This window comes from Amia ocellicauda, chromosome 12 (assembly GCF_036373705.1).
Source record: "Amia ocellicauda isolate fAmiCal2 chromosome 12, fAmiCal2.hap1, whole genome shotgun sequence".
In the NCBI taxonomy this organism is placed as follows: Eukaryota; Metazoa; Chordata; class Actinopteri; order Amiiformes; family Amiidae; genus Amia; species Amia ocellicauda.
This window is the reverse complement of record NC_089861.1, coordinates 38,187,266-38,198,619: the sequence shown is the minus strand read 5'-3', so window position 1 is coordinate 38,198,619 and position 11,354 is coordinate 38,187,266. Positions and strand designations below refer to the sequence as shown.

General features: G+C 40.0%; 1 non-coding gene across 1 annotated transcript; it reads left to right on the top strand.

The window, feature by feature from the left end:
• Positions 1-6,150: 6,150 nt before the first annotated feature.
• On the top strand, positions 6,151-6,241 carry trnar-ucu (transfer RNA arginine (anticodon UCU)). The gene is given in 2 exon segments: positions 6,151-6,187; positions 6,206-6,241. It is a non-coding gene; the product is annotated as a tRNA-Arg (tRNA).
• Positions 6,242-11,354: the final 5,113 nt, after the last annotated feature.

Below are 11,354 nucleotides of genomic sequence, written 5' to 3'. Positions count from 1 at the left end.
ATTATTTTTATTCTTCGTTTCCAGAATCCAGCGGACAGTATACTGTGACTCAGACTCCATCAGTGAAATCTGTTCAGCCAGGAGAGACACTCACTGTGACCTGTAAACCCAGCAGTGCAGTGTATATTAACAACATCCTACACTGAGACCAACAGAAAACTGATTTATTTTGCCACTACCCGTCAGTCTGGGATCCCCATTATAGTGTTGGGCTGTGGTGAATGAGGGCCCAGAGTGTGAGCCATCTCTGAGTGACTGTGCTACACTGCTCCACAATATCACAATATGTACTGCTGGTCATAGCAATACAACAATAACAATACCCTGCACACAACACATGCCCTTAATAAGCTCCTTCTCTGTCAGAGGGCAGCCTGAGACACGTCTTGGAATCCAGCATGACTTCACTATTGACAAATAGTACATAGATTAAAAAAAAAAAGTTTCTACCTACTTTAGTCAGCTAATGTGTCACCTCACCCCTTTCTAGAAAATAAAATGATATTTGTTACATCAGTAATACTTGCATATCATATGAAAGAGGGAGACTGGGACACAGATTAATCTGATTAGACATTAGTATTAAACTGGGATCTCTGACAGGGGTAAAAATAGAAGAAAACCAGGAAAGTGTCCCACCCCTATCAAGTCCCACCTGTGTTCACAGCTCCCAACTCATCTAACTTTCTGTGACAGGATTTGGATGAAGGAAGCTGCTCTGCATACCTGTCCTCCCCGAGGTAACTGGATTTAAACTGCATTTTAGGTAACTTTTGTTTAATCATGCTGACAATGGATTTTATGTATTTTTTTCTTTGTTTTTATCCATCTTTAAACTATTGTTATATTATGATTTGTAACGTACAATAGTTTTAAAAGTCATCTGTCTAATTGCCACTTGGTGAACGGGTAGTTGGGGTTTCTTATTTGAATGGTTTCTTTTTTGGAGTTGAGTTGTTACAATGATCACGATTTGTTTTCACATTTAGAGTTTGGTTTGTAGTGTGGTTTATTTGTTTATTTTACTTCACTAACCCCAGTTCGCCTGTGGCATTTAAGATGAATAATTATTGAATCGTTTATTGCATATCCTGCTTTTATTCTTGGATTTTTGCTTGTAATAAACTGTTAAACATTTTGTACAATTTATTCCGGTCTCTGCTTACTTTTATTTGATTAAAAAGATCTTGTAGGGGGAAACCTGAGTTGTGCGCATTATATCTAAAACTATTTGGGCGAAACGAGTGGCATGGTCAGTAATTTAGCCAAGGGTAGAGTGTACACATCAGCCACCTGGTTACAATTATTATGATGCACAAGACAATATGAATTATTGTGAAAAAAAATATATATAGAGAGAGTCTGCCCATGATGACATCTGTCTAGGTCACTCACAGCAATAATTGCCCTCATAGAAATCTTGCACAGCGTCAGGGGTGGCGGCGGGGTATGGCTTGGTTAGGCTACAGCCCCACTTTAGCACCACCATGGAACAACCAAGAATATCACCGAGCAGAATAAGTGCCAGCCAGTTCCATTTGTGTCACTGCGTCATTGCTGCGTGAAACTGCGGGCGTTAGCATGCAGTGTAGTGATGCAGCGCATCACACATTACACTGATCTGAGTAAAATTAGTTAACGCTAGCTAGCTATGTAAGTTGGTAAATTGGAACATTGTTAGCATTATTATGGATCGATCCAACCACGACAACCGGCAGATTGTGCTCCTTTGAAAACGTAAATGCCGAGTTTGAATATATTTTAAATAATAGGGTCGATTTGGAAACTGTGCTGACTTTGTCGTGTTTTGTGTGGCCTCGGCGGCCACCTCTTGTGCTCCGTTAATTACTGTAGCGCTCTCTCTCTCTCTATCTGTCTCTCTCTGTGTCTCTCTATATCTTTCTTTGTGTGCGTCTGTGTGAGGGGAGTGTGATGCGTGATGTACAATCCGCTGGGTTTGCCAGACAATGTGAACGACTTTAAATAGCATGCATAATAATTATTGCCTGAACTCAGTAGTAGTGACCGTCCATGTCTGTTGCTCTCGATGTAATTTTGCGTGTGAAAAAAGGAGTCAGTGCAATCGTCTAACCCAGTGGTTTTCAAACCGGTCCTGGAGTACCCCCTGCCCTGCTGGTTTTTGTTCCAACTGCAGCGTACATTTTGTTGTCTCAAATTTGCATAGTAGTTATGCTAATCAAATATAATTTTGCTTAGCAACACGAGTTGCTTGATTAGCAACTTAAATTGGTCTACCAATTATCAAAAGTGGTGATTATTTGTTCTCACACAAACCCGCAGCGCAGCCAAGTACTCGGATATGGGCGTGTCTGGTGTAATTGGAAAGCTACAGCCCTGCCCTGTATGAGTGACAGACCCGCTGGCCAATGAGGGACGGGATTCGGGTAACAGGGCACGGAGTGCGGGCCGCCTCTCGGGCGTCACAATAAAATAAAAAAAATACGCGTATCTTAAAGGGGAGGTACCTCAGCATTGCTTATACGCATTTTCGATGCTTGATTTGGGACGGAAAAACGTATTTTAATGCATCGCAGAATCAGCGAATCGATGAAGAAAATACATCGCAAATGGAGGTGAATTTGTCTCACATTTTGCGATGTGAACCCTGACAAAATGTTCACTGCAACTGAGGTCTTAAATTGCTTAATTGAATCCTTAATTGACCTAACAAAGCAATATACCATTCAATTAAGTAATTAAAACCTAAATTGGAACAAAAACCAGCAGGGCAGGGGGTACTCCAGGACCGGTTTGAAAACCCATGATCTAACCCATAGCAGCCTAATGCGTGGTATTTCTAGCTACTGGGAAGGGTGCTATTTTATTGTGTATGTATTCACACTGAAATTCAGACGTTGCATTACGGGTTCGCCATCCCTGCCATAGTGTGTGTGTGTGTGTGTGTGTGTGTGTGTGTGTGTGTGTCAGTCCGACAGAGCAGAGCAGCGGCTGCAGCTGCGTGATTTCCAATGACACCGACACGTTCAAAAGAACCGTAACGTCGGAGCTCATCAATACTACAGTCTTTAATCATTTAGCACCGGGGCCCGTTTAATACCGGGTTGGTACACAGCCCTTCTCATGGCCAGTGAAGCAGTGTTTTTTTTTCTTATCTAGTGAAGTGAATGTGCTAACGTTACTTAAAGGTTAAGCTTTCTAGCTGACGTTTTATTTGCGAGTCTACCAGCTCCTCACTTTTGCCATGTTCAGCTTCGCCTATCATACCTGGTGTTCATGCCTTGCAAGAAATGTGGCCATTGCCTCTCAGCTTCTTTCGATTCCTTTTCCTCTCTGTCCCCTGATTTTTGCCTTTGGTGAGGCATTTTGACTCGCTAGTCAGTTTCCGCTTTGCTGAGCTGCAAAATGCACATCAGTGTGTTCCGCACATCTGACTGGCCAAGTGTTTCGACCGCACCATTTTCACAATAACAGCGGGGGAGTGGGGTATCAGATGTCCCGCTGCGTGAGGCTTCCTCTAGTTCAACTGCGTGTTGAGCTTTCTTTTCATACTTTCCCTACCATGGAAGATACTCTCAAAAAGTGGATACAAAATATTTGGTGTGAGCAGTTCAGCATAACCCCTCATACTATCGTCTGCAGTCGCCACTTTCAAGAGGAAGATATGAGTGAGCCTAAGCTCCAGGCTAAACGGTCCCGAATTAATAAATTGGACAGTTTACTGTACAACCATGATAATAAGAAATCAATTCTGTACAACATGAAAAACAGGACAAAAATCATTTCACTGATTCTAGGATTTTGAAAATGGGGTGGGGGCCATAAGGAGGCCATGATTATTACAGAGAGGTCTGCTAGGGGGGTCTGGGGGCATGCTTTTAAAATTGGTTTTAAAAACTCAGTTTGTAAGTCAAGATTGAAGCAAATTACAAGGATAAGCTGGGCTATTCATAACAATCCAGCATTAATGTACCACCATATTTGCTACCATTTGCTAGTGACAAATGTATTTTAAAATGAACACAATAGACAACGGTGATGCCTTCTTGCCATGAACACAAGACAATACAGACAACTTTTCCACCCGCCTCACCCCCAAAAGTGCTTCAATATGGACACATTCCTTGAGCATGTGTTCAGTGCAAGAGGGAATGGTATTAGTGAACAAAATAGGGTCCCCTTAATATGCAAAAATAAAGAAAATGCCTGACTGGAGAGAATGGGTACACAACTCCCCCCAACATCACTAGAATGCATCTTTAACACTGTATGTTAAGAAGTACCTTTTACAACAAAGTGTTATGACGTCAAACAAGTATTTACATGCAAAACAAAATCTATGTATTAATGTCTGAACAATAAGTTATGAGTGTAACATTCAATCCCTGGACCCTTATGTAACATTATATACTGTGCAAATATATACAAATAGGTCAAATAAAAAACAGCACTTATTTGTTCAATACATGGCAAAAAGGTGCTAAAATGATTTACCAAGAAAAGAACACAAAAACTTGTGAGCTAAAACATATTTTTTTAACAATCAATAACAAACAATAAATAACATTAACGATTAGTATTATTTTTACTAAAAAGAAAATCATATTTGTTTTAGTTAATATGATTAATGTATATAAAAAGTATTTACTTTGAAAAACCACACTATTAAATGAAAATACATTTTAACACTATAACAAGGTAATATAGTACAAATATAACTGAAGAAACAGTAACAGCTAAACACTCAAAGATAGAGGAGGAGCAACCTCCTCTGCCTCTGTGGACCAGCCTCCTCTGATGTATGGTAACCCTAAACTAGCTATCACCATTCATCAAATTGTCAGTGTCATAGCAGAAATAAAATCCAGCACAGCAAGAGTATTTCAATGGTCAACTTACTGCGCACTGTCTGGTCCTGAGACTGACCTGCAGTGCGCATTGGAGAGCAGAGCGCAGCAGCAGGTGTGTTTGATCCAGAACTGCTCTCTCGCACCTCTATGCACCAGCCACCTCTGGTATGTAGGTAGGTAGCAGTGGCCACACTGAACACAGGGCCCGATCTGTAATCAATGTATACCAGTGATGGCACCAGTGACTTTTCTAGTCTTAAACCCCCCCCACCAAGAATTGGGTCTGAGTTCATGGTCATTGTGCTTGTACATTAGTGTATGCGTACAGTTACAATTTACAGTATCCTTGTATGTGCTCGCTTTGCTTTGTGGAATGATGTTCGTTGCTTTATTGTTGTGTGTTTCAGATGATCATTTTATCATTTTCAGAGTTAACATAACTATAGATTCAGCAATAATTTGGTGTTCATATGTGTGTAGTGTTATCGCTATTCAATATAGTGTGCCCAGTGTGCATAATGAGAAACATGTTCAGCTCATCTGCTCTGATGTTATGGATATCAAAAATGTCAACCCTCCACAGACACACACACACAGAGACACAGACACAGACGCACTAATAGGGACAAATTTTACTCCCTCAATAAACAGGCGGACAAGGAATAATCAGGACCTGATTTAACTGAAATAATACCAAAAAAGTTTATTGAGCTACAACGAAGCGCTCCGGAGATGGTCACTGGGCAAGACACATCTAAAGTTTTTCTAAAGAACTTGCTATCATATACAAGAGGACTCCCTTTGGTTTCTGGGCAACTAGATGTTGGTAATGAGGTACCTCAAACTTTAACACACACGTCTCCTGTGTCTTACATTATGTTCTTTCTATGTCCTTGGATGAAAATGTTTTTCTAAAAATCACCTGCACAGAACTACTGTACCTGTCCTCTCCGGAGCCATACACAAAGCTTAAATTCATATATGGGTTACACAATCTTGCTGCAACAATGGTGGGAATATAATATATTTGGCACTCAGACAGGGCACTGTCCCACATCACACACAGAGACACACACACACAAGCACAGACACACACAGACAGCCAGACAGACACAGACAGTGTGCTTGACAAATACTTCCCCTCACAGTCAAGTCAACATGAGCTGCATTATCTAAAAGAAGAACCCATCATTTCCTTTTGTGTCAATATCAGCGAGACAGGGATTAAAAAACACATCTGAAAATGCTACTTCTACAAGCACGCTGAGATGCCCCGTCATCAGTAGGCGTGCAGAACAGTATGGTGACAAATGTCTTGCGTGGCTCTGTGGCGCAATGGATAGCGCGTTGGATTTCTAGTGAAAAGGGCAGTGGTCATTCAAAGGTTGTGGGTTCGCGTCCCACCAGAGTCAGTGCTCACTTCATGAAACTTAGAGCTTGCTGGGCTTCCTCGTGACAGCCAGAGGTATCTTGCAGTCAAGTGCCTCGCTGATGCCTTCACTTCTTACTTTTCTGGAATGCCAACTTTGTCCCAAATCCTTGCTTGACTATCAAGACCTCATACGCTGCTTCTTTTCCTAGCCACTGTCACTGTACCAGTCCCCCTCCGTGTCAGTTGCATCTCCGGGAACAGCTGGATCAGGTGGCCTTGTACTTAAGGCCATGGACTACTAAGCCGTTGTATTTTGCACCCGTGGCTTTCTATCCCACCATCGTTGTGGGCATTCCTTGTTTGACATTTCTTGACGACTGACGCCGTGTACGTCCAATGGACAGTTCCAAGATTCGCAAGACAGAGCTACTTGTGCATTATTGCCCGCTTAACCTGGCTGCCTCTCGAGTGAGCAAAGCCATTTTACCAAATAGAAGAACCCATCATTTCCATCCGTCTCAAAATCAGCGAGACAGGGATTTAAAAAACACAACTGTAAATGCTACTTGTCAAATCACGCTGAGACGCCCGGTCATCTGCAGGCATGCAGAAGAGTATCTTCGTCGTACAGTTTTGTGGTTCTGTGCCACAATGGATAGTGTGCTGGACTTCTAGTGACACACACACACACACACACACACACACACACAGACACTACAATTCAATATTCAATGTGCAAACAAGTTTAGCCAGAAGAAACAGAACTCTTTCAATCAATAAATCATGAATATACATTACAAATCGATTCAGAATATGCATAATACAATGTAAAAGCCAGACACAGGGATGGAGAGAATCTCTGGTTCCGTTGGTGTCCGGGCTTTATTGTGGTTCACAGGGTAAACGGGACAAAATACAAGGGGTAAAAACAACCAAAACGAAACATCCACACAAAACAGGGTGCTCCGGGCAGTCAGGGTTGGGAGTGTCAGTCCTCCTTCTCAGCGGGTTAGCTGCCTCCATCTGGGAAGGAGAGGGATTAAATAGAGAAGGCACAGCTGCCACTGACGTCACAATCGCCTCGGTGCTCATTGCCCGCAACCGTGAGTCCACAGCCTGTTAGCGAGGGAGTGACAACACAGCTGTGGCACATGAGCACCTCATCAGCAGACGTCAGCAGCAGCCGTGCCGTGACAGACAGCGGCCTGTCACATACAATTGTATATTTCCTGCGTTCCGTTCCTGCACTCTCTCATTCACCCATTCTAGCTGAGGCAGCCAGTGAGCCCACACACGTGCTATCCCTTCCTCTTCCTCTCACTTCACTGCTATATCAGCGATGACATCATAGAAATCTCTCACCTGACAGCAATGACATTACAGAGCACATACATTATGTCTCTCGCCACACTGTCAGTGTTGACTTTCTCGCTCAGTATGCCAGCTCTCCCGGAAACACTGCAATACGTGGATGAGTTTGTACCATTTTTGGATGCTCTACCCTGCTGGGGCGGAGCTGTGATCCAGCTGAAAAGCAGGTCAGGCATGTGGGCACCTGGGCAGCGAAAGATGTATTCGTAATGAAGAGAAACCCAGGTCCAACCCTCCGGTCCAGCCACAGACAGCCACAGAAGTAGTATAGATGGCGGCATGACTTATTTTGACAGCTGGAAGTCCCGCCCTCCCTATGAACCTTTGAACGGGAACTCCTCTCTCCTTCCCAGCACCCCCCTTGGGTTACCATTTGACCCTCCCTTGTCGGCCATCTTGGATGATATCGGCTATTTTGGATGTCAGCCATCTTGGCTGATATCGGCCATTTGTAAGGTCATAGGTCATCTGGTAAGATGGTAGCCATTTTGTTAGGGTGACATCCATCATGGTGAGTGTCCAAGTGCACCTCACCCTGCTGGTGTGGAGATGTAACGTTTAATAGCGTAAACTGTGTTTTTAAGGTTATATTGTTTTCATGATACTGTGTTGGAAAATTAAGAAATAAGAAAATAAAAGTTTTATATATTTTAGGTTATAATGTTTTATGATACTGTTTAAGTAAATAAAAAGAATAAGAAAAGTTATATATATATATATATATAGGTTATATTGTTTTATGAAACTGTTTTGGTAAATTAAAAAATAAGAAACATTTTAAATATATATATATAAATATATATATATATATATATATATATATATATATATATATATAAGTTTATATAGAGAATAAGAAAATAGAAGTTTTAAATACATATATATATATATATATATATATATATATATATAAGATTATATTGTTTTATGATACTGTTTTAGTAAATAAAAAGAATAAGAAAAGTTATATATATATATTAGGTTATATTGTTTTATGAAACTGTTTTAGTAAATTAAAAAATAAGAAAAGTTTTAAATATATATATATATTTAAGGTTATATAGAGAATAAGAAAAATAAAAGTTTTATATATATACAAGATTATATTGTATACATTTAAGAAAAATAAAAGTTGTAAATACACATATATATTTTATTTTAGATTATGTTTGATTATACTGTTTTAGTAAATTAAAAAATAAGAAAAATAAACGTTTTATATATATTTAAGGTTACAATGTTTTATGATACTGTTTTAGTAAATTAAAAAGAAATATGAATATTTACTCAGAGTGGGATTTGAACCCACATGTGTTTTTAGTTTATATGTTTTATGATTAGGCTTAGGATGATACTGTGTTTGCAAAATAAAAAGGTAAGAAAAAATCAATTAAGAAATGTATAGACTTACATATATTGCATGTCATTACATATATATTTAAGCAAACACAGATAAACACACATACCTATATCTCTTTAGTTTATATTTATCAATAGACAATAGAGAACAACAGTGAAATGTATAGAATTATATCTGTACATTTTGACCAGCACTGTACTTATTATATTTGTTACATTAGTGAATGCTCAAACGTAGCCTTAACATGTATCATATTTAAGAATATACTGCATTTCATTCCATTACACACACACACACACACACAAACATATATATATATATCTTGTTAGGTTTTATTTATCAATAGACACTAAAGACATGCACACCACTTTTCTTAGAGAGACACAGTGAAGCACTATTTGTGAATACTCATATGTAATAAATAATATATGTATATATGATTTGTTTGTGCTTTAATGTATAGAATTAATAAAATACACACACACACACACACACACACAAACACACACACACAATGGTGACTTTTATTGTGACAAACAAGCATTTTACAACATGGAACATAGTCAGAAGTAGAAAAAGATACTCCATGAAATGTTTTATAGATACTTGTAATCATTAATTTCTTGTTCACAACACCAACATTGGACAGAAAGAAACACTGACCTGTACAGAGTAATGTCATTTCCAGCATATTCCATATATATTCTATTCAGTCTTTCACTCTTGGCTTCTTTTTCAAAGTTATACCAGGTTCTGGTGACAAAGTACATCAGGTATCTATTGTAAATAAAGTGAGAAACACTTAAGTTTCTATTCCTTTGGAAATACCTTATTTTTCAAACCTACAAATACATGGTGACAACTGCAAGCATGACACACATACAAAACACAGAAATAGGGACCACATTGCAAGGATATAATAAGCACAAATAGTATTTTACTGCAAATTTTAAGTTTTGTAAAATTATTTATATAACTTCTAGGAGTAATCTGCAAACTACATAGTGAAAATGCAATCAGTCTTCAGGAAACACACACAGCAGACTGAAATAAGCACAACGTCATATTTATATGAACCAAAACTGCATTCTACTAAACCCTGAAACTCTGAAAAATCACTACAAACTCTGTGTTTTGTAAAATGGCTTATTTCACAGACACAGAAACAAATAGGCTCACCCTCAACATATTCCAACACTTGTTATGATGTAAACTTAAAGGTTTACCAGTAGTACAGGGGTATTATTAATCTATTCATGCAACTTTTAGACACTTGTCTACTACAGAGCTAACAACTGCATTGATAGCGGGTAGCAGGGCTTTGACAATGCTGTGCGGTGGGGTTTAAAATGACTTTGTAGGCCAGGGCTTCAAAACCTTACCCCATTTTAACATTTTCAAATTAGCCTCCAACCCCTAAAATACTAAGACATGTTTTTTTGTATCATATGTATCATGTTGTATTACTATGTACATTAATGTGGTTTATAATTTTGATTTAATTTGACATAATTTTATCATATTTTTAATTACAAATTCATATATATAAATAACAAATACTATATAATAATAGTCATAATAATGCAAAAACATATTAAGCAATCATATTTTTACTTACAAAATAATATATATAAAATAACAATATCGAGCGTGGTATTGACGGTATGGAGAGACCCCGTTCCTCCTCCTCCCGTCCCCGCTGCTGTGCCACGTGTGGCCACCGCATGCTACCGGCTTGGAGTGGTGACGTGATCTGCCCCCTCTGTCAGGGACCGGACCCGCGGGGTCCTAGTCACGTCCTGAAAGACAGGGGGCGAGATGCTGCACCAAGATGGACCAGATCTGTGCCCTACTGGCTGCTCAAGGTTTATTTAGCCGCCCTCTCCTCATGTCATGTCAGGATTGATGGCGAGCCTCCGGACCCTCATTTTTTAGCAGCGCAGTTTCTGAAAGGTGCACGTAGGCAGAGGCCTACCCACGCTCCTTCTTTGCCCACATGGCGCCTTAATGTAGTGCTGGACACGCTTTCTAAGGCCCCATTTGAGCCCTTGCAGTCATATGACTTAAGGTTTGCGTCACTGAAGACGGCATTTTTGCTGGCAATCACGTCAGCGAGTCACATGCCCTGTCTGTTCACCCTGTGTGTGTCCGTTTTGCAGGAGATGGTTCCAGGGTTACACTTTGACCTAATCCTGCATTCCTCCCGAAGGTGCTGTCTCCTTTCCATATCAACAGGCCTATTGAGTTGATGGCTTTCCATCCTCCACCCTTCTCTTCGGAGGAGGAGAGTAGGCTACACCTGTTGACCTGCTGCGGGCTCTCAGGTGCTATTTGAAGCGCACCAAGGACATTCGATGTTCGGACCAATTGTTTGTGGCCGGGCGCTTTCAAAGCAGCGCCTCTCGCACTGGATTGTGGACAC